Source organism: Amblyomma maculatum, chromosome 1 (genome assembly GCF_055883805.1).
Source record: "Amblyomma maculatum isolate TAMU_Amacu chromosome 1, ASM5588380v1, whole genome shotgun sequence".
NCBI lineage: Eukaryota > Metazoa > Arthropoda > Arachnida > Ixodida > Ixodidae > Amblyomma > Amblyomma maculatum.
Window position 1 is genome coordinate 126,955,100 of NC_139344.1, and position 21,479 is coordinate 126,976,578.

General features: G+C 48.3%; 1 protein-coding gene and 1 long non-coding RNA gene across 2 annotated transcripts in view; one reads left to right on the plus strand and one right to left on the minus strand.

Moving 5' to 3' along the window:
- tkv (serine/threonine receptor kinase thickveins) overlaps positions 1–21,479 on the minus strand; it is a 111,511-nt gene that overhangs the window by 10,942 nt on the left and 79,090 nt on the right. The window lies entirely within an intron of this gene.
- LOC146203885 (uncharacterized) overlaps positions 4,230–21,479 on the plus strand; it is a 30,355-nt gene continuing 13,105 nt past the window's right edge. The window contains exon 1 of the long non-coding RNA XR_014703925.1: positions 4,230–4,739. This is a non-coding gene — a long non-coding RNA (uncharacterized LOC146203885). The remainder of the gene's footprint in view (positions 4,740–21,479) is intronic.

Sequence of the window (21,479 nt, forward strand, 5' to 3'; positions counted from 1 at the left end):
ACTATATTAAAACTACCGGTTATACAAACTGTCTTTGTCATACAAGACGAAATCGGCCAGTTGTCAATCCAGGCCGAGGCCGGGAAAACTCATTTCAACCTTCCGCGCTTTCCGCCGTCTGGTCCCCATGGCAACCGAACGAGGCGAACTCGCTAGGCCTAGCAGCTCGGTAAATCCGGAAGCAATCAGAAAATATAGGGCGTTTTATTGCTAAAATTTGGTGGTGCGGGCATCATGAGACATAGCATAAGCTTCGTTGGCCTTTCGTTTGCCATGAACGCGTGACACCATGGAGCGGTGACGACGAATGTGTGCCGAGGCGAGCGGCCGCCGCTTGGCCGGTCGCCGCCATGTTGCCGTAACCCAAGCGACCCAACGGCGGCTTGGGGCGAACGCTATTTCCGAAAAATAGGGGCCGCCCCTAGCGTTAACCCAAGACCCCAAGCGCGCCTTACGTTCTGTGCATGCGCATTTCGACGCCCCAAGCTTATTCTAAAACTCTCTATTTTCCAGTGAAGCGAGCGGAGGGGGCAGCGCCTTGCTACGCGCGTCATCGAGTATGTTTCCTGAAGCGGCGGCGCTGTTGTCGACCTCTCTTGAAGGCGGCCGGGGGCGACGGGTCAGAGCACGCCCGACGGCGCTTCAGTTGTGCGCTGGCTTTTCGTTCAGTGTGGCTACGTTGCACGAGTGTTTTGATGTGAGTGTATTAACAATGAGTGCAAAGCAACGGCTAAACCACTGCTATGCCCCAGGGTGCAGCACAGGATACGCAAGAAAAAAAAAAAAAAAAACGCGCGAAAGTTGTCGCTATTCAAGGTGCCTGCTGATCCTGAGCGCAGATCCACGTGGGAGAGGAACCTACATCGAGGCGACAAGCCGCTAACCGCAGACTGCGCGGTATGTGAGCTACATTTTGAGCCACGCTTCATCGTTAGGGATTATGTGCACCGCATAAATGGCGAGGAAGTGCGAATTCCACGCGGGACACCTATGCTTACCGCAGATACAGTCTCCACAATTTTACCCAATCTGCCAGCTTACTTGTGCAAGCTTCCCACTCCCAAGAGGAATGAGAGAAAAAGGAGTGGTGAGGACGATGTCACACCGCGACACGAAGGCAGGTTACAGAGGTGATCGAAGATGAACCTGTCGAACCTGCGGCCAGCAACGAGGTATGCGCGGCCGCCACTGTCCCCGCGGTGAGGAGAATGGAAGTCCCAGGGAAGCGACGGACGCAGCATGAGCTTCAAGACGCAGATGGAATATGTTTTACATTATGTGCTCTCGACTCGCTGTCAGGTGAGGTGACCGTGGAAAAGGCCGTGTTCTGAAGTGCATGACTGAAGTGCATTCTCGTATCAGCATGGAATCATTAGTTTTACACACCTAATATTCTGTGAATTTGTGTCTTGGTTGATAATGAAAACGGTATATATATATATATATATATATATATATATATATATATATATATATATATATATATATATATATATATATATATATATATATATATATATATCTTAACCCAAAAACCCAAATGAACTGAAATCTGTGTTCCTGTAATGTAGCGTCTTGTCATTTTTTGCCACCTTTGTATGTTATGAATATTCTTTACTCATACGCAAGCTGTACCTAATTCACTTTTCATGAATACATACTTTTGTGAATGCCTTCTTAAAATGAACTGTCAACCAAAACCAAAGTTTATGTCGCTGTATATGTGCTCCTTTTTATTACAACATTGTCCTTTGCAGTGCATTTGCAGCGTTCAATGCTTCCTTGTTAAAGTTAAATTGGTTCACAGGAAGGGAAAGGCGCAGTAACTGTCACACTTGCTCTGTGGACACCCGAACCGCGCCGTAGGGGAAGGGAGGAAGGTGGGAATGAAAGTGGAAAGAGAGAAAGAGGAGCCGTAGTGGAGGGCTACGGAGTAATTTCGACCACCTGGGGATCTTTAACGTGCGCTGACATCGCACAGCACACGACGCCTCTTCGTTTCGCCTCCATCGAAACGCAGCCGCCGCGGTCGGGTTCGAATCCGGGAACTCCGGCACAGTAGTCGGGCGTCTTACCACTGCACCACCCCGGCGGGGCATGCTTCCTTGTCTGTTATTAGTACCCAATCTTCCTCTGACTTCGACCCTTGTATTTACTTTTTTTTTTGAAGGAAATGCTTTCAGTGTACACATCTCTGTTATCAATTTATAAGCGTATAATTTGTTGTGTACAAGCCGTACATTTGTTTTGGAAAGCGAGGGAAATGCTTTCAGTGTACATACCTTTTATCTAAGTAATATGTGCCGGGTTTTCGGCGTGTACTGTTGCTGCTTTGTAGGGGACGAGGACTTGTCAAGCTGCTATCGCAGCTTTTTGCCTCGCCTCCCCCATCTTTGATGGAAATAAATAAATAAATAAATGAATAAATATATATATATATATATATATATATATATATATATATATATATATATATATATATATATATATATATATATATATATATATATATATTCATTTTAATCGCGTATATCCCGTGAGAAATGGTCCCACGAATTAACTCTTACTTTGCGATATTTAGTGTCCCGAAATATGTCGGAACTGCGACAGTTTGTAATACTTAAATAAAAAAAAAAAACGTTTACAGTGCGCTCAATAGCCTTCGTCTGTTATTGCTTGCTATGGCGGGATCGACATTGTACACTCAATTCAGTAAACATCCGCGCATGTCAAATATCTTCAAATATTAAAGATAAATAGCAAGCGCGAAACAGAACTACGTTAAGAGCGCGGCTACATAACGAAGCGCGCTTTCCAGTCTCGTGTGCTGGCGTCGCACGCTGCGAAGGCGAGCCGAGCGTTCAAGAGTGCCGCCGCTGCAGGGGACACGGCATGCGTCAGGCTGAGAGGCGCGGTCGCGCCACTGGAAAATATTCTAGTTCACTGTACCCTAGTGATATGGCAAACGGTAGCCGGGAGCTGGTTGCGGCTGCGGTTTCACACGCTTCGCTCTGAAGGAATGCCTTCGCATGGCCTTCGCTACGCGACGCCTGCGCTAGAAACCTGAGGCGCGCGCTGCGAGCAGGCGATGGACAGAACTTTGGACTTGTAGACGGGCCGGTCCCGTAAGGGCTGCCGCCGCCGCGCAGTGCACCCGTGTATTTCGCGAAATATGGCTGGGTCCCCACAGCTGCGCCATATGAAATGCTTGTGGGGCTCTCCGCACGAAGACGAAGCACGCGAGAACGAGAAGGACGAAGGGACGAAGCGCTGATCATCGCTTCGTCCTGTCGTCCGTTGTGTTCTTGTGCTCTGTCTTTGTGCGCTGAGTCCCGCAAGCATGGAATCAAACCAACTAGCCCAACAACAAGTACTGCCATGCGAAATGCTGCGTGCCGGGATGCTAGAACTACACGGATATACCTCTCGGGGCTGTCGCTCCAACGGTGAGTATCCTTGTAATGCGCATTCCTCGAGAAACGAAACGTTTGTTTGTCAGGGCATGTGCACGTATAGCTCGAGATGAAAATCGTTTGATTCATTTAGGAAATGCAGACCTTAAATACACATTGTTATGCTGAAGCCAGTTTCCTAGGCATGCAAGGTTATGTCGAATTCGTAATGTCGAAATTTGGGCTTGTTGGTTCATACTTCCAAGCTGTAGCGCACATGTTATGCTGAAGCCAGTTTCCTAGGCATGCAACGCTATGTCGAATTCGTAATGTCGAAATTTGGGCTTGTTGGTTCATACTTCCAAGCTGTAGCGCACACAAGACGAGGGACTGAGAACGTCCGTTAAGAAGCAGCAATTTTTTCTTCCTTTCTCTCTTGCAAGAGGCGTCCTTGTGCTGAACGTGCGAAGCAGCGTAAGCTATGGCGGTTGCGGACGTTAAGAAGCGTTTTTTTTTTTTTTTTTTTTTTTTTTTTTTTTTGCGAGAGTCGTCCATTCTTGCATTTATGAATCAACGAAAGCACGCGGTCAGCTGCGTTCATGACACCGGCTTTTAGCACTGTTCGCTTAAAACGGCATTTGCATGCTATCACGCTTTCCAATTATTTTGTGGCCCCAAGCGCAGCGCGATAAACTGAACCAGGCTCGTGCAATCAAGCCAATGGCTCATGCACACTTTTGTCAAGTTCGCTCTCTGCAACCGCAGGATCTATCAAAAGTACACTGTAAAATATTTTCGTCATTTCAACGGCCCTCCTGCTCTCAATTTTGATGGAGCAGCCCGGACCCGAAGATCCAACTACGGGCCATCGAGCGGGCTAATGGGGATGCCGCCAGCCATGGACTAGCGGCCATCTAGTACGTCTCTCCTACCCTGCTTGAGCGACGAAATAAATGTTTTGCAATCCAAAATCGACGCCAACAGAATACACGGCGCCTCGGTTTTAAGTAGCGAGAGAATGAGAACCGACCAGAAGTCCTAAAAACAAACAAAATGAGCGCAGCGATATCGTGTGTTCATTCGCTTCTATTTGGTTACGTCACACAACCCGTGATCCGCACTTCACCTATCGTGTTATAGTTGCGTTTTGCACAGCGTTGGTCGAGACCGGCATGCTGCGTACGAAGTCAGCGGTGGCAGCTAGAGCCTTCTTGACGTCAGCTTCCCGGGTTCGTTTGCGTTTGTGTGTGTCGCGTTATTGTGTTGCGCTCTGCACAAGGACGGCGAGGTTCAGAATCGGCCCACGCACAAGAAGCTGCAGTCTCCGACCAAGTCCGCATGATTGCGGTAAGTGTACTGCGCATTTTCTATTTACTTGAGGAAGACATTGTGGAGCTTTGGTGCCGGATACAAGCGCGTGTGCCGAGCTTAAGCGAAGTATGCATCTGAAGGCGGTCGGCGTGCGCTCGTATCGTGCTACATGACAGGTTGTCCGCTAGCATTCGCTAAGGGAAAGTTGTAGGCGCGAGGTATTTGTATAGAGAACGTGCATTTTTCACGCTTGTTTGTGCAAAGTTTGTCTGGTTTTGTCCCCATCGAAGTGTGGAGCGTCCGTTGCTGCTGCGCCTGTGGCATCGAGTGCGTTGCGCTATTAATACTCGGAGCGTAGAGCCGGAGTACTCGCAAATTCGAGCCCGGCCGCGCCGGCTGTGTTGCGATTTGAAGAGGTGATTAGGAAGGAGTTGCTGTGGAGATAGGGTTGCTGAATAATTGTGCGAATGGCATGGTTCACGGTCACGGTGCTCACGGCGCATTGTGCAAGTAATGTTTCAAGCGCGCATGGGACCTACAGCCGCCCAGAGACTTAACACGAGTGATGGAACGCGTGGCCTAAAGCGATAGTCATCGGTGTGAGATAACACTCTCGGTATGTTTACGATAGCTGATGGTGGGTGGTGGTCAAAAAGTTTATTGTCTTTTTAGCCTCTTTGTCTGTATTGATGGGTCGGCTCGATATCGCGTGGGGTGGCCGGGAGCTTGTGACTCTCAGCGACTCTTAGAGCCCAGCCCACCAGCTCCTTTTGTTCAGCTGGGTCCGAGCTGGACACCCCTATCTCCCATCGCTCTATGTCTGTTGGTTGCCAACTGCGGGATGGCTGGAGCTCAGAGCACATGCAGAGGATGTGATGAAAGTCTGCGTGTCCCGCAGAGGGTGCATACAGGGGAGAAAAGGCCGGGGTGCATATGGGCAAGGTGTGCTGGAGATAGGAAGGTACGGTCCTGGAGCTGGCGCCAGGTCACCTGCTGAAGTTTGCCTTCTAGACCGCACTCCATCATCAGACGTCCTTTTTCTCATAGGAGACTGGAATGCTAAGGTGGGGAGTGAAGAAATATCCGGAATTACAGGCAAGTTCGGTCTTTGTGAGCCAAATGAAGCTGGGCAGCGGCTAGTAGAATTTTGTCAAGAAAACAACCTGACCATAGCTAATACTCATTTTCAACAGCACAAGAAGCGCCTGTACACATGGACTTGACCGGACGGTCTGTACAGAAATCAGATCGATTATATTATTTGCCGGCAGAGATGGAGAAGTGCTATACAAGCAGTAAAAACAAGGCCTGGGGCCGACTGTGACACCAATCATCAGCTTCTTGTTGCCAAATTTAAGCTTCGATTGAGGAAAACGCAGAAAACTAGAAGGCCTTTCAGGTATGATCTGGATCAAATTCTATCGGAATATGCTGTGGAAGTGAGGAATCGATTTCAAGAATTAAATCTAGAAGACAGAAAGCCTGAAGAGATGTGGACTGATGTTCGTGATATAATACAGGAAGTTGCTACTAAGGTAGTTCCAAAGCAAAAGAAATGCAAGAAAGCAAATTGGTTATCTGAAGAGGCTTTGCAAATAGCTGAAGAAAGGAGGATGGAAAAAGTTATGGGGGAAAGAGAAAGATACAAGGTCCTCAATGCGGATTTTCAGAAAATAGCAAGAAGATATAAGAATGCCTTCCTGAACATACAGTGCCAAGCAGTTGAGGACAACAGCCAATTGAGGAACACAAGAGCTCTGTATAAGACACTCAAAAATATCAAAGGAAGCTTCTGTGTTAAGCTGGGCGTGATAAAGGACAAACAAGGCAGGGACCTCACTGCAGCCTCAGAGATAAAGAAGAGGTGGCAGGAATACACAGAAGAACTGTACAAGAAGGACCCGGATGTGCAAACCCAACATAAAACGGTTGTGATTACTGATCTCGAGCCGGGCATCCTGAGGAGTGAGGTTGAATGGGCCTTAGCCAGCCTTGCTAAGAACAAAGCTAGCGGAATTGATGGCATGCTTCGAAACCTCAACCATGACAACGCTGTTAACGTTCTGTATACATTATGTCAGCAAATTTGGACACCCTGTTAACGTTCTGTATACATTATGTCAGCAAATTTGGACAACCCTGCAGTGGCCACAGGATTGGAGGAGGTCAGTTTACATCCCCATTCCGAAGAAAGGCAGTGCCAAAGATTGTTCCAACTACCGCACGATCGCGCTTATTTCGCATGCTAGCAAGGTGATGTTGAAAATTCTTCAAGGTAGGCTGCAGCAGTATGTGGATCGCGAGCTTCCGGACGTGCAAGCTGGGTTTCCCAAGGGCAGAGGAACTAGAGACCAGATTGCCAACCTTCACTGGATCATGGAAAAAGCAAGAGAGTTCCAGAAACCCATCTACTTCTGCTTTATTGATTATGCGAAAGCGTTTGACTGCATAGATCACAGCAGATTGTGGCAAGCTCTCCAAGAGATGGGAGTTCCAATTCACCTCATCTGTCTCCTAAGGAACCTGTATGAAGAGCAAGAGGCCACAGTCAGAACTGGGCATGGTCTTACTGATTAGTTTCCGATTGAGAAAGGAGTGAGACAAGGCTGCATACTGTCGCCCTGCCTATTTAACCTATATGCCGAGTGCATCATGAGGAAGGCCGGTCTGGACAAGTCTTTAGCTAGAGTGAAGATTGCTGGGAAATGTATCAACAACCTTAGATATGTGGATGATACCACTTTAATGGCAGAAAGTGAAGTGGAACTCAAGAGACTTGTGATGCGCGTACAAGAAGAGAGTGAGAAGTTTGGGCTTAAACTGAACATTAAAAAGACAAAGATCATGGCGTCTTGCCCTATCAAGTCCTGGAGCATCAAGGGACAAGAAGTGGAAGCTGTGACAGATTTTCTCTTCTTGGGCTCCAAGATTACCCCGGAAGGAGACTGCAGCCATGAAATTAGGAGACGCCTGCTTCTGGGAAAGAGAGCCATGGCTAGCCTTGACCGCCTAGTAAAGAGCAGAGACATTAGTCTGCCAACCAAGATCCGTATAACTCGTGCTATGGTCTTTCCAGTTGTGATGTATGGATGCAAAATTTGGACTGTGAAGAAGGCTGACCGCCGAAGAATTGACGCGTTTGAATTGTGGTGCTGGCGGAGACTCTTGAGAGTTCCTTGGACGGCCAGAAGATCAAATCAGTCGATATTGTCGACCATAAACCCTGACTGCTCATTGGAGGGTCAAATTCTAAAGTTAAAGCTCAGCTGCTTTGGTCATCTGATGAGAAGAGAGGAATCGCTGGAGAAAGATTTGATGTTGGGAAAGGTTGAGGGTCACCGGAGAAGGGGTAGGCAGTGAATGCGATGGTTAGATGGCATCCTCGAGGCGCTGCAGATGAAGCTATGTGATGTTAGGAAGAGAGTGAGAGACCGGAAAGCGTGGCGTGATATGGTCTATAGGGTCATGAAGAGTCGGACACGACTGAACTAAGCTGTGAGGGTGGATACTGTAGTCGTTGCTCCCTGTAGGGGAGAGTAATTTCGTTATAGGTAACCAGGCGTTCGCGTGCACTGCCTGGGTCTGTAGCTGGCCCTGCTCGGTTGACGTGCGCTCAAGCTGTGTTGTGGGCAGCTTCATTCGCAGGGTTGCCCGCATGAGGAGTTCAACTGATCATAGGAGTTCAACTGATCTGGTCAGTGGTTGAATAGAATTGAGAATTTTGAAAGCAGGCGCGTGAATCCTGCTTCGTGCGAAATTGCGGATTGCTGTTTTTGAGTCACTAAAGATTAGTGTGGCGGTGGTTGAGGAGATTGCCAAGGCAATTTCAGCTTCTTCTGCCTCTAAAGAGGATGCAGCTTTAATTGCGCAGCTCGGTTTGACTACATTTTTTTCCTTCTTCCTGATTGCAGCGCGGACAGCGTGGCTCATCACGGGGGCATTTCTGCGCTTTTTGCCGCCTCCATGGTCCCGGCAACATTCTTTGCAGTTTTCTTATCGCAGGAACCAAAATTGCACGCAAAGCTGCCACAACTCACGGCCCTTGCGAGTTTGATTCAAACGCTGCCGATGTAAAAATGTTTTCGGCCCTGTGATGTGCTTCCAGGTAAAGCCCTTATATGCCAAAAATAAGAACAGTAATAATGAGAGATCTTATACACAAAACATTTTTACGTTTCTATATTTTATAATTATGTTTCTTAAGATCGTGTTTTTGAGTGTTTCTCTAACATATTTACACTTTTGCACACGCTGCTCTCTCTCTGAAACAAAATAGTCCGGCTTCTCAGCATGGGGGAAGGAAAACAGTAGGAACTTTTGTCCCTGGCTAGATGAAGAAAAAAAAAGCGAAAAGTACCTCATAAAGCTAAATCTAGAAGCAAGTGACTTCACCACGAGCACTCTTCACTGTCTCCATGCGTTCCGGCAGTCATTGATAAAGCGCATCCACCACCTCTATGTCTGCCTGCAGAAGTTGCCACTCCTCTTGAATAGCAACCCAGAGCAGGTTCGCAGTGGTGGAACTGCAGCCTAAATGCCTGGAGAGCCTTGCTTTCATCTTGCCCCAAACATTTTCGAGGATGTTGAGGCCTGGGGTGCTGCTTAGCCGCTGAACATGTATTATGACATTGTTGTCCAGGAAGGCTTGTGCCCCTCGAGCTTTGTGCGAAAAAGCCTTCCAGAAACGGCCCATCCAAAACATAGGGCATCAAAACATTCTCCAGCATGTATGCCTTCCCTGTCATCCTGCCTTGAATCCTCTGCATGGGTCCTAAGCCCTGGTAATTCACGGCACCGCATACGTTCACTACTGTGCGCCACTCTCGACCGCACGTCAAGATACACCATTCTTTGTAACTGCAAAAAAAAGAAAAACGATGGAGAGCATTTGTTTTTCAACCAACTGGCATAAAAAGACGCTTCAAAAGCATACTGGTAGTTTTCAGGACGCCAAACTCTGGTGTTGCTCGCATCGTGTGCCGAGTGTTGATTCATCACTGAACATGTAGCACCTCTGCGAACTCCAGCCACTGATGGCAATGCAGCGGGTCAATTAAGTGGCGGCTTCGTCGCAGCTTCCTGGTTTTGAATTCCAGCATCATGTAGCCTTCTGCGTATGATTTCTTCACTGACATGTAGGCTGAGCTCGGCTGAGATCGTCATAGATTTCTTGCACCATGAGGAATGTGATATCAGCTGAATCCGCCACAATCAGAAGTTCTTCTTGAGGTGTTGTTGCTCGCTCCGGAGCTCCACGCGGAATGTCTTTCAATCTCCCTCTGTCCCTAAACGCCATAATAATGCGGTTGACTGTAAAAACAGGCCGGCCCCATTCTTGCAGCTTTTTAACTTTGGCTTATCTCTCTGAGCCATATCCATTATGGCAGCACGCTGGTCTGTGGGCACTCTTTGAAGCATTTTCTGAAAATTACCGTGAAACACATGGTTTCGGTAATATTGCTCACACTGCCATGCGGTTTTTTTTGTTAGCTGTTTGAAAGAGCGCAAAAGATCTCATACTTTGCCATCGCTTCACTTCCTGCTGTCAGTATCAAAGTTGTTTAATGTTCCTAGGTTGCTGCGGACCTCAACCACCCTCTTCTCCCGCGACAAAGTTCATACGCATGCAGCGTCGTAACAAGACGTTTTTCCTTTTCGCCCGTGCGCTGAGAGATTGCAGCCCTCCCGTAAGAACCCTGGGCAGCTCTGATCAATCAAGACCTCTGTACTACGACGCCACTAATTGCGTGTGTCACTATGAGACTTTACAGCCCATATACCATTCATAAAGATCCATGCATAAAGGATATGCACACGTCATTTTCTGAACAGGACCTAGAGATTGCATGTGAACAACGGTGCGGCGGCAGTAAAAACCTAAGCAGAATATTCCAAACTGCAATAGTCGCTAGGATAGGGCAGCAGACACCTTTGGAATGTCCCCATTGAAACTGTACTGATAGCAAACGTGTTCCTAGTTAACTTAGACAGCATGTTTATATTTATTCAGTCTCAAGTTAGCGCTTGTCTCTATTACGATATTGCATTACTATTTGAAATAATTTCATCCGTATGTTTTCATGCTCAGGAAATGTGCAACTTTTTTTGGTACGCCTCGCGTAACGTACAATCTCCAGAGCGGAATAGAAAAAACAGTAGGAAAGAGTGAGGAAATGTTAGAAATTTCATGCGGTAGATTTATTTTTTCCCCAACCTTACTGGCTGAGGTAGCTATTTTTGTCTTTCTGTTTGTTTTTGACATCCTTGGTATGACAGAATACCTTTAACCATATGTTAAAATAATTTGGAAGTGCATCGCACTCTCACAACATAAATGTTACCTCCACAGCATTCGCACCAAACCCGCAAGATGCGCGAACCGCGGCAACTTAGCGCATAATTTCTGATTCTCGTGACAACAAAACTGCAAAGAGCGTTGCCTGGCATGAGAGGACGCATCAGCGAGCAAAAAGCGTGGAAACTCCCCCGTGATGAGTACGCTATGCATGCGGCGATCAGGTGCAAGCGAAACAGCAGTCAAAGCAATCTGCGCACCATCTATAGTCAGCCGTAGTAAACCTGCCGATAGCATTATCTTGCACCCGATGACTATCGCTTCGTGACGCTGACGGCAGTCCCGGCCACGCGTTCCATGATTCATGTTAAGCCTATGGGCGACTGTACGCTAGGGCGATGCAGGCGCATAAGTTAAATGGTTGTTCTTGGTGATTGAAGAGCAGCAGTCACAGACAGTCACAGATTGCTCTCGCGTGTTCAAAAGCACAAAACCCAGCAGCAGGCTGAAATATTGTGGTGTTGAGTGGAGGTAATGTCACGCGGCTCATATTTTCAATGTGTGCATTCGCCTACTAAAGCGCAGGACAATGCTGGCTGTTCTTTTACTGCTGGTGACTGCAGACATTAAAAGGATTAACATCCGATGGCTGGCGAGCTGCCGTCTGTTTGAAGATCGTTTTATCCCTCTCTGACGCCTCCGCCAGGGCCAGGGTATGTGGCGCATGCAGAACATTTGGTTAGAAGACCGCGTCTCGCTGACGCTCATAGGGTCGAATTGCTCAAGAGGTGGGGCCTTAGCTCCTACATCACTCATGTCTCCGCTGCTCGACACCGTAGTCATGATACAGGCCGTAGTTTGCCAGGAACTTGCCAACATCGCCTCTCCTCCAGCCCCATACCGCCCATGCCACCACCGCACCCTGTTCCTCTAGTGGCTGCTGCTACCGCCAGCCAGGCTTCCCCACGTCGCTGCCTTAGTCGCAATCCTGCAAAGCGGCGCACCTCAGATGACAGGCCAATTTGCTTCAATTGCTGTCAAGCCGGCCACACTTCGCTTTACTGCCGTAGCCGTACCTTCCTCACCCCTCGCTTCCTACTACAACGCCGACCATCGATACCACTATGGACCTTGACGCTTCACTGCCCCACCCCGCCTATGATGGACCAGGACACTTTATTCCTCAGCCAGATGAGCCTCGCAACGAAACCGTCCCCCCTGCCCGTCGCTCCAGCCGATCTCCATCCCCACAGGCTCGCCGATCCCATTCACCTGTACCTCGTCGCAGCTTCTCCCCATCATACGCCGGTACCTACTCTGGAAATTAGCGAGTGCAGCGCCCGGGAGTGATGCTGCATTACCGACCCGGACTGCCAACTCGGTATTGACGCCCGCACCCAGACGTAACCTGATTGATGTTCCTGTGGACGGAGTCTCAGTTTCTGCCCTTATTGACACTGGTGCCCACATTTCTGTTCTCAGCTCCTCACTCTGCCGACGCCTCAGGTAAGTCCTCACACCCGCTACCTCATCTACCATTCGTGTTGCTGATGGCAACACACCTACTGTGTTTGGTATGTGTACTGCAAGAATTGCCATTGCAGACTGCCACATCCCTGTGTTATTAACAGTCCTCAACAGTTACCCTTAAGATGTTATATTAGGACTTGACTTTTTAACTGCGCACCCCGTTCTTATTGACTGTTCTTCTGGACTGCTTCATCTAGACCTGCCGCTATGTCCCAACAAACAAGCTCCTCCAACTTCAATGCTTCATCTCCGCTCCACTACATTTACTTGCCTGCCACCAGAAACCGCAGTGTATGTGCTCATGTCGCTTTTTCCCTACGTTCCAAATGGCGACTACGTTGTCTGCCCAATAACCGACGCGACTTTTCAGCGTAGCATCGCTCTCTCCCACACTATAGTGCACGTAGCTAACAACAACACTTATATTCCAGTCCTGAACTTCAGCTCTTTTGTGCAAGTTCTTCCCGAGGGCATTTTTCTCGCCAAACTGACCCCATTGTCCGAGTTTAATGTGGCTGCTCTTTTACCTGACACTACTGCTGGAGTGTCGACACAACCTGCACAGTCCCCACCTCCGGAGGTCTGCATATCAGGAATGGTTGCTAAAGCACTTACGAGCCTTTTGACTTCGTACAGTGATATTTTTTATTTTGGTGGCCAACCCTTAGGTCAAACGTCCCTCGTTACTCATCGCATCGATACCGGAGACGCCAGCCCAATTCACAGACGACCTTACCGAGTCGCCATTTCTGAGCGTTGTGTCATACAAGATGAAGTAGACAAGATGTTGACAAGAAACATTATAGCTTTCGAGCAGCCCCTGGGCATCACCTGTCATGCTTATTAAAAAGATGGACAATACCTGGAGGTTCTGCATTGATTACCGATACCTCAACAAAATTACAAAGAAGGACGTTTACCCACTGCCCAGGATAGATGATGCCCTTAACTGCTTGCACGGTGCCAGCTATTTTTATTCATTTAATTTTCGTTCCTGTTATTGGCCGATCGCTGTCGACAAACGGACTGAGAAAAAACCGCCTTGGTCACTCTCGATGGCCTGTGTCAATTCAAGGAGATGCCTTTTGTCCTGTGTAATGTGCCTACAACATTCGAGCGCATGATGGACTCTCTTTTATGTGGTTTCAAATGGACGACCTGCTTATGTTATCGCGATGTCGTATTTTCTTCGACCTTCAAGAGCCATCTCCATCGCCTTGATGTCATTTTTGGAGTGTTCCGAAGAACTGGCCTTCAGCTGAACTCTAAGAAGTGTAGCTTCGGCCGACGTGAACTCAAGGTGCTCGGTCACGTGGTCGACGCCCGTGGCGTTCAACCCGACCCAGACAAAATACGTGCTCTAAGTGCATTCCCGACACCCCACTGTACCAGTGACATGCATAGTTTTCTTGGCCTTTGCTCCTATTTTCGACGGTCTGTCCCCAACTTTGCGGAAATGGCTCGTCCACTCGCCAATCTTCTGAAGAACAACGTTCCATTTTGCTGGGACCAAGAACAATCTCAAGCCTTTTCTGCGCTCATTGCAGCCTTCCCCAACCCGCCCGTCCTGGCACACTTCAATCCTTCGGCACCAACAGAGGTACGTGCCGACGGCAGTGGTCACGGTATAGGTGCCATTCTCGCTCAACAGCAGATGGGTCGCACTCGCGTCATTGCTTATGCCAGTCGCCTCCTTTCTGCGGCTGAGCGAAATTACTCGATCACAGAACGCGAGTGCTTAGCCTTCGTGTGGGCCATTACAAAGTTTCGCCCTTACTTGTTTGGCCACCACTTGTCCGTCATCACAGACCACCACGCCTTATGTTGGCTTTCTACACTGAAGGACCCTACTGGTCGACTGGGGCGCTGGGCCCAGCGTCTTCAGGAATACACTTTTTCTGTCGTCCACAAGTCCGGCTGGCTACATGCTGACGCCAATTGTCTGTTCCGCAACCCGGTAGATCCACCATCTGCGAGCCAGTGTGATCATGACATGTGTGTTGGCCATCTCTGACCAATTAAACATTCGCCATGAGCAGCACTTTGACCCCAAGCTTTGCAGGATTATCAATCGCCTCAGCACTGATCACCTTGATGCTACCCTTGCTTTGTTTGTGCTCCACAACGGCACTTTATATAGGCAGAATATGCGACCAGATGGCACCGCGCCTCTGCTCGTTGTCCCCGAACACCTGCGTACCACCGTTCTTAAGCAGCTGCACGACGCGCCAACTGCGCGCCATCTTGGTCTATCTCGTACGTACGACAACGTCCACTGCCACTTCTTTTTGCCAGGCCTCTACTGCTTTGTTCATCGTTACGTGGCTTCTTGTGACCGATGTCAGCGATGGAAGAAGCCCTCGGTTGTGCCTGCTGGATCCCTGCAGCCGATCGACATCCCAGTAAACCCGTTTGCCCAAGTTGGCCTTGATCTCCTCGGGCCTTTTCCACTCTCTGCATCAGGGAATAAATGGATTGCGGTGGCCCTGGCTTGTACTGTACGCTACGCTGTCACACGAGCGATATCCACCAGCTGTGCAACTGACGTGACTGCGTTCCTTCTCCGCGACGTCATCCTGCTCCATGGTGCTCCACGCCAGCTGCTCACTGACCGTGGCCATTGCTTTCTTGTTCGAGTAGTAGACGAAATTCTCTGGTACTGCTCCATTAAGCACTATTTCTCCACCACTTAGCATCCATAAACGAACGGCCTCACCGAATGCCTCAACCGCACGCTCACGGACATGTTAATGTATGTATCGGATGATCACAGTGACTGGGATATTACTTTGCCATTTAAACGTTCCCATACAATTCCTCCCGTCACGATACAATGGGCTACTCACCCTTCTATCTTCTATTCGGCTGCGATCCTCCCTTTCCGTTTGACAGCGTACTGCCTCCCACCGTTAATGCCAGTTCCTATGTTCGTGACGCCATATCTCGATCTGTGTTATTGCTCGCCGCTGACTGTCTTCCTCCCAAAATGCTCAAAAACGCCGACGTGATTCTCGTCATCAGGATGTCTACTACTCTCCAGGCTCTCCTGCGTGCTCTGGACACCCGCCCATACAGTTGGGCTCTTTGAGAAGCTCTTGCCACGTTACGCAGCACTCTACCGTGTTTTACGGCCAGTCACTTCCATGAAATACGAGATCACCACTGTGCATCCGCCACAACAGTCCGCTATGGCACGCACCGAGATCGTTCATGTCGCCCGAATGAAGCCGTAGTACACCTGCAGTAGTTCATTGACCTAGTGTGCACCGAGACTGTGCTTTTCGTGAGGGGGTAATGTTATATATATGCCCTGTGTCACTGAACGTTGAAGAAGACAATGATCAACAACAGTGAGACAGAAGGAAGACGAAGCTGTGGCAACAGTAGTTGGTGCTAAGAGAAGGTTGGCACTTGCCAGAACATTCACACAACTCATCAGCCGTTGTGTACTGTTTCTTGCCACGCATCAATATATTATTATATTTTCTTGTGAATAGATAGCCTCATTTTGTGGAAGCAGTGCTCTTGCTAGAAAAACTTGTTCGAAATCAAGAAATGCAGGTTGCACCATGCTGAAAGCTTTTGCTCATCTTACAGCTTACACTCTATAATCTATGATTGTATGCAGCATTCGTAGACTGGACTGTTTATATTAATATATAAACAATAATCCTGCATGTTATGATTTCACAGCAACAAAAGTAACTAGCATAATGTTCCACCAGATTCGTTTCATATTTGTCAGCGTACTTATGCAAAGTATGTTGCAACTCGTAATTGTTTTATGCACCCGTAATGATGTTTTATGTGAAGTAATTTGGTTTTTGCATACAGGCTCAGACATGGGGGACATCCATAGAGTTGTGCTGGCAGCAGATGGAGAAGAGTGCATTAGCACTGCAAGCATGGAGAAAGCAATGGCACTGCTACTTAGAGTGTTCTTTGTGTTGTATATTTCCTATCCATCTAGCGTCCTCTTACTACAGTGTTTTCGCAGCGGTAAATGAGTTTCAGATGATGGAAAAATCTCAACATAAGGGTTGTAATTTCTGTACAGGTTACATATTTAAGACATAAGCATTACCCCCTCACGAAAAGATTGCAGCGGTGGCGTAGCGGTAGAACATCCGCCTCGCATGCAAGAGGACCGGGGCTCAAATCCCGGTGCCATGCAGTTCTCCACCGGATAAAAAAAAAAAATCCGCGACGGCAGGGTCGTAACAGGGTTTGAGGTGCTGGACATGAACAATCTCGCGCCGGCATAGATCATGAGACGGCGTAAGAGCTTCCACCACATAATTAACCGGAGAGGTGCGCTCCAGAACACGGCATGGGCCATGGTCGTTAGCAAAAAATTTCGAAGAGAGTCCAGGAGCATTGGAAGGTATCCACAGCCACATAAGAGTGCCAGACGGGAAGTCTGGTGTCGAATGTTTGTAGTCATAGTTGAATTTATGACGGCACTGGGTGTTAACCGTGAATGCGCGGGCAATTTGTCGACAGTCTTCCGCATGCTGGGCGGCTTCAGACGCAGGAGTATACTCGGATATGTCTGGCTGATACGGGTGTATGGCGTCGATTATAGCAAAGGGGTGATGGCCGTAGAGGAAAAAAAAAAGGAGAGAAGCCAGTAGTAGACTGCGTTGCAGTATTGTAAGCGTAAGTGACATATGGAAGGATGAGGTCCCAATTTGAGTAGTTGGAGGCGACGTACATAGAGAGCACGTCACCAAGGGTATGATTAAAATGCTCAGTGAGGCCATTAGTCTGGGGATGATAGGCGGAGGTGGTTCTATGAATATTGTTGCACTTGGCGAGTAAGGCTTTCACATTGTCACTCAAGAAAATACGCCCTCTGTCGCTGAGCAGCTCTTGAGGTGCGCCGCGGCGAAGGACAAATCGCTGCAAAATGAAGGAAACTACTTCTGACGCTGTGGCAGATGGAAGGGCGGCGGTTTCTGCCTACCTCGTCGGATGATCAACGGCTATGATAGCCCAGCGGTTGCCAGCTGCAGTGTAGGGAAGCGGACCGTACAAATCAATGCCGACAAAGTAGAAAGGGCGTGGTGGGCAGGATAACGGCAGCAACTCTTCAGCAGAATGTTCAGGAGATGGCTTGCGACGTTGACAGGTGAGGCATGAGCGAACATACTTGAGTATGAAGGTGTACAGGTGCCCCAAAAGTAATACGGAGTACGCGAGCTGTGGCCGAACTGGAAAAAACTGCATGCCAACATACTCTATCAGCAGATGCGCGGCAAAGAGCAAAGGTACGCCGGCACATCCGGCTGACCCATCTCGATAACGATGCTCGCGTTATCGCCGCCACGAGCGAAGCTGCGCTGCTACCATCAGTGCTTGCCAGGGGCACACTCAATACATCGTGCAAGGGTTTGCTGCTTGTCCGCGCCGTGTAGAAAGTTGGCGTTCGGCAGCTCGCGCTTTTTGCTTTTTCAGGAATGCCACCCTGTTTAAGCCTGTGTGACCGCCGTGGTTCGCTCTTCGCTTCGCTACGAGTTGGTACAATAAAACCGAGCAAAATTCAAGAATGACGCAGAAAGGGAAAATGAGACACAGGCGTTGATCCAACAACGGATCATCGTCCTCTGGTTGTCTTCCCCGTCCATCGTGGAGTTTGCGCTATTTTTATTTTGATGAACAACCACCTAGCTCATGATGTGTTCTGCGAGTTTGTGCACAATATATAGAATACAAACGCTCATCTATCGCTTTGGCAAGTGTGGTCAACTTTTTCTTGGCTCAAAGACGCGCATGAAAAAAAAAAAAACCGCATGCCAGTGTCGCATTCGTTGTCTTCATTTAAAGATAGGGGCTCAACAGTATAGGCACAAATTTGCTTTCTTACATTGGAGGAAAAAAGACAAACAGAAACGAAGTTGCCTCTCATTTAGTCGTCTGCGATCAGCTACATTTTGCAAACATGCAAGGAGAATAGGGCAACAGGGTGGGGATGATTAAAAAAACTTCTAAAGGCACTTTTTATGCAAACTCAAAGTTTAATAACAGGTGATGCTCCCGCTCACGTTATTGACATCAGTCATACGCCGAGGAAGGGACTCGTATAAAGAGTCGACGTATCCGGGTTACGTTCGCCTCTCAGAAGTCACCTGGACTCATGCTGTGATTGATACGAGACAGGTTACTTTTCAAGTTCCCCAAACGTTCTCAATGGTGTACATATCGGCACCTTTTAGTGTCCACTCCAATAGCTGCACAGCCTATTCTTCAAGCAAAGCTTTCACAACTCCCTCAGTGTGGATGGGGCTATAGTCTTGCTGCAGGAGGATTACTCCACCTTTAAATGGCCTGTCCAGCTATTACGGGACGAGATAGTGGTCGAGGACATCGCAGTAGCTGGCTCCGTTAAACTGATGGCAGTCTAATAAGAGGGCAGAGATCTTCTGCCCTGACAGCTCTCTAGACGTTCATGGCACAACGACCACTGCTGATTATTTACGTCGCAAAGTCGGGCAGGTATCTATGTGTTAAATAATAATGCATTCATCAGCTCTTGCGTAATTCGTGATTAAAAAAAATTCATTTTTCTCAAAACCATGATTATCAAGCTACAGAGAAAGAGAAAAAAACGTTTTGGCTTATAGAACATAAGTAATTGCTGCAAGAGGACTAGCAAATAAAAACAGTTCCATTTCTATACTTTTACTTGCCCATGCCTTACTGTTCTTTAGAACGCTGTGCTCTTTACATCACAAAAATCAATCTTATTCGGACATGCCTGCAATTACACGGACGCCAAACACGCCGCTGCTGATCCCATCTTAAGAAGAAGTTGGTTCATCTGTAAATATGACTTGTTGCAAGTCTTCCACAGTCCACTGCTCGTGGGCGCGAGCAAATGCTAGGCCCTGTGTCTTCTGTCTTGCTGTCAAATACGGCTTCTGCGCTGCCACACATCCACTTAACCCGGCTTGCTAGTGACGGTTCCGAATGGGCCCAGACTGTTGTCTAGGCCGAGGACAACTAGAATTTCGTTTGCGCTCTTAAAAGGATCCGCACGGCAGCAGCGACGACCAGTTGGTCAGCCTCAGCCAAAGTGCACCACTCGTGACCTGGACGTGGAACATCGCCAAGGCGGCCGCCTTCATCCCTGTAAGCTTGCATTATCCGATTCACTGTAGTCACAGACTTTCCAGTCCTGCAGCATATTTCTCGTTGCGATACACCCTGAGCACATAGAACAATTTCGCGTCTAATATCCAGTGGAACTCTGGGCGTCATTTTTCGTCGAATGGGAATTTTCACAACGTTCGTTGATAAATATGTGCGTGTGGGCGTGTTTTGCAAAAGGTGTCAAGCCTTCTCATCGATTATCAAGGTGACATCATGTATAAAGCCAGCTACTGCGAGGCGCTCGGCCGCTATCTCATCCCATACGACTTGGATGACCCTTTTAACGATGATCTATTCTTCAAGCAGTAGCACTGTGGTCCCGTCCACATTGCGCGAGTCATAAAAGTTTTGCTGGAAGAATGGGCTGTGCTGTTTTTGGAGTGAACGCCAAAGAACGCCGATATGAACATAAGTGAGGTCGTTTGGTGAACGTTGGAAAGCAATCTACCTCGTATCAGCCGTAGAACTAGTCCATATGACCTCTGGGTGGGAGGCTGTCAAGAGGATGTGGGACAACCTCTGAAAGCTGCGTCGACTTCTTGTACGAATCTCTTTTTCGGCTCTTCGTTTATGTCGTAAACCCACTGGGAGCTTTACCAGTTATTAAACTTGAGTTTGCATAAAAAGGCACATTTCGATGCTATTACTTATAACTGTTTCCTTTCTGCCACTCATTTCTACCTTTATATGTTTTAACTTTTTGTTCTCCACTGTAACAAAATGAATTTGTGTTGAAGAAATTGGTCTTGAATTATTAGCCCACTTGCTATGCCGTTGAGCACCTATTTGTATTAAATACTGCAAATGCATGCTATTGTGGTTTGTTTTTCATGCGTTGCCTAAAGCGAAACAAAATTTCACTGCACTTTCCTAAGTGTTGCACGAGCGTTTATACTTGTCAGCGCACAAATTCGCCGCCAAGTGAGGCGCAAAGTCCGGCTGTTACGTAGACAAAGATAAGGCAGTTCCCGACAAAGCATAAAGCGCACAGAGCCGATGGCAAACATTTCTGCACGGCCCGGACAAACAACAAACCATAAGGTATTGAAAGCGCCTCTGGTGGGCAGGGATGGTAGCAGCGCAGCTTCACACTTTGAGGCGATAACCAGAGCATCAAGTTATCGAGATAGGTCAGCCGGATGTGCCGGCGTACCCCCCCCCTTTGCCGCGCATTTGCTGATAAAGCGCGCTGGTATGCAGTTTTTTCCATTTCGGCCACCGCTCGCGTGCTCCGTATTACTTTTGGGGCACCTGTACAGGCCCCCCCCAGTAGTAACACAGCCGGAGATGAGTGTATGTCTTGAAGATGCCCGCGTGACCGGACTGTAGGTTAGCGTTGAAATAGTCACAGATTTGTGAACGTAGCTGCCAGGGAATAACTAGCAGCCACTTGCGGCCATCTGCACAGTAATTGCGGTGGTAGAGGAGGCTATCAAGGATGGCGAAGTGGGAAGCATGGCAGCGGAGAACACGCGATGGAGAAGCAGCCGTAGGATTGGAGATAAAATCGAGGAGAGAATTTATCCAAGGATCTTGCCGCTGTTCTGACCGCATGTCATGGATGTGAAGCAATGGCGGGGAATCGTCGGAAGAAGAAAGGCCTGCGACCTCAGCTGTAAGGGAGCAGCGAGAAAGTGCATCGGCGTTGTAATGCTTGCGGTCGGAGCGGTAAACAACGCGGATGTCATATTCCTGAAAACGAAGAGCCCATCTTGCCAGTCTGCTGGATGGGTCTTTCAGTGAGGAAAGCCAGCAAAGTGCATGGTGGTCTGTCACTACCTCAAAAGGGCGGCCATAGA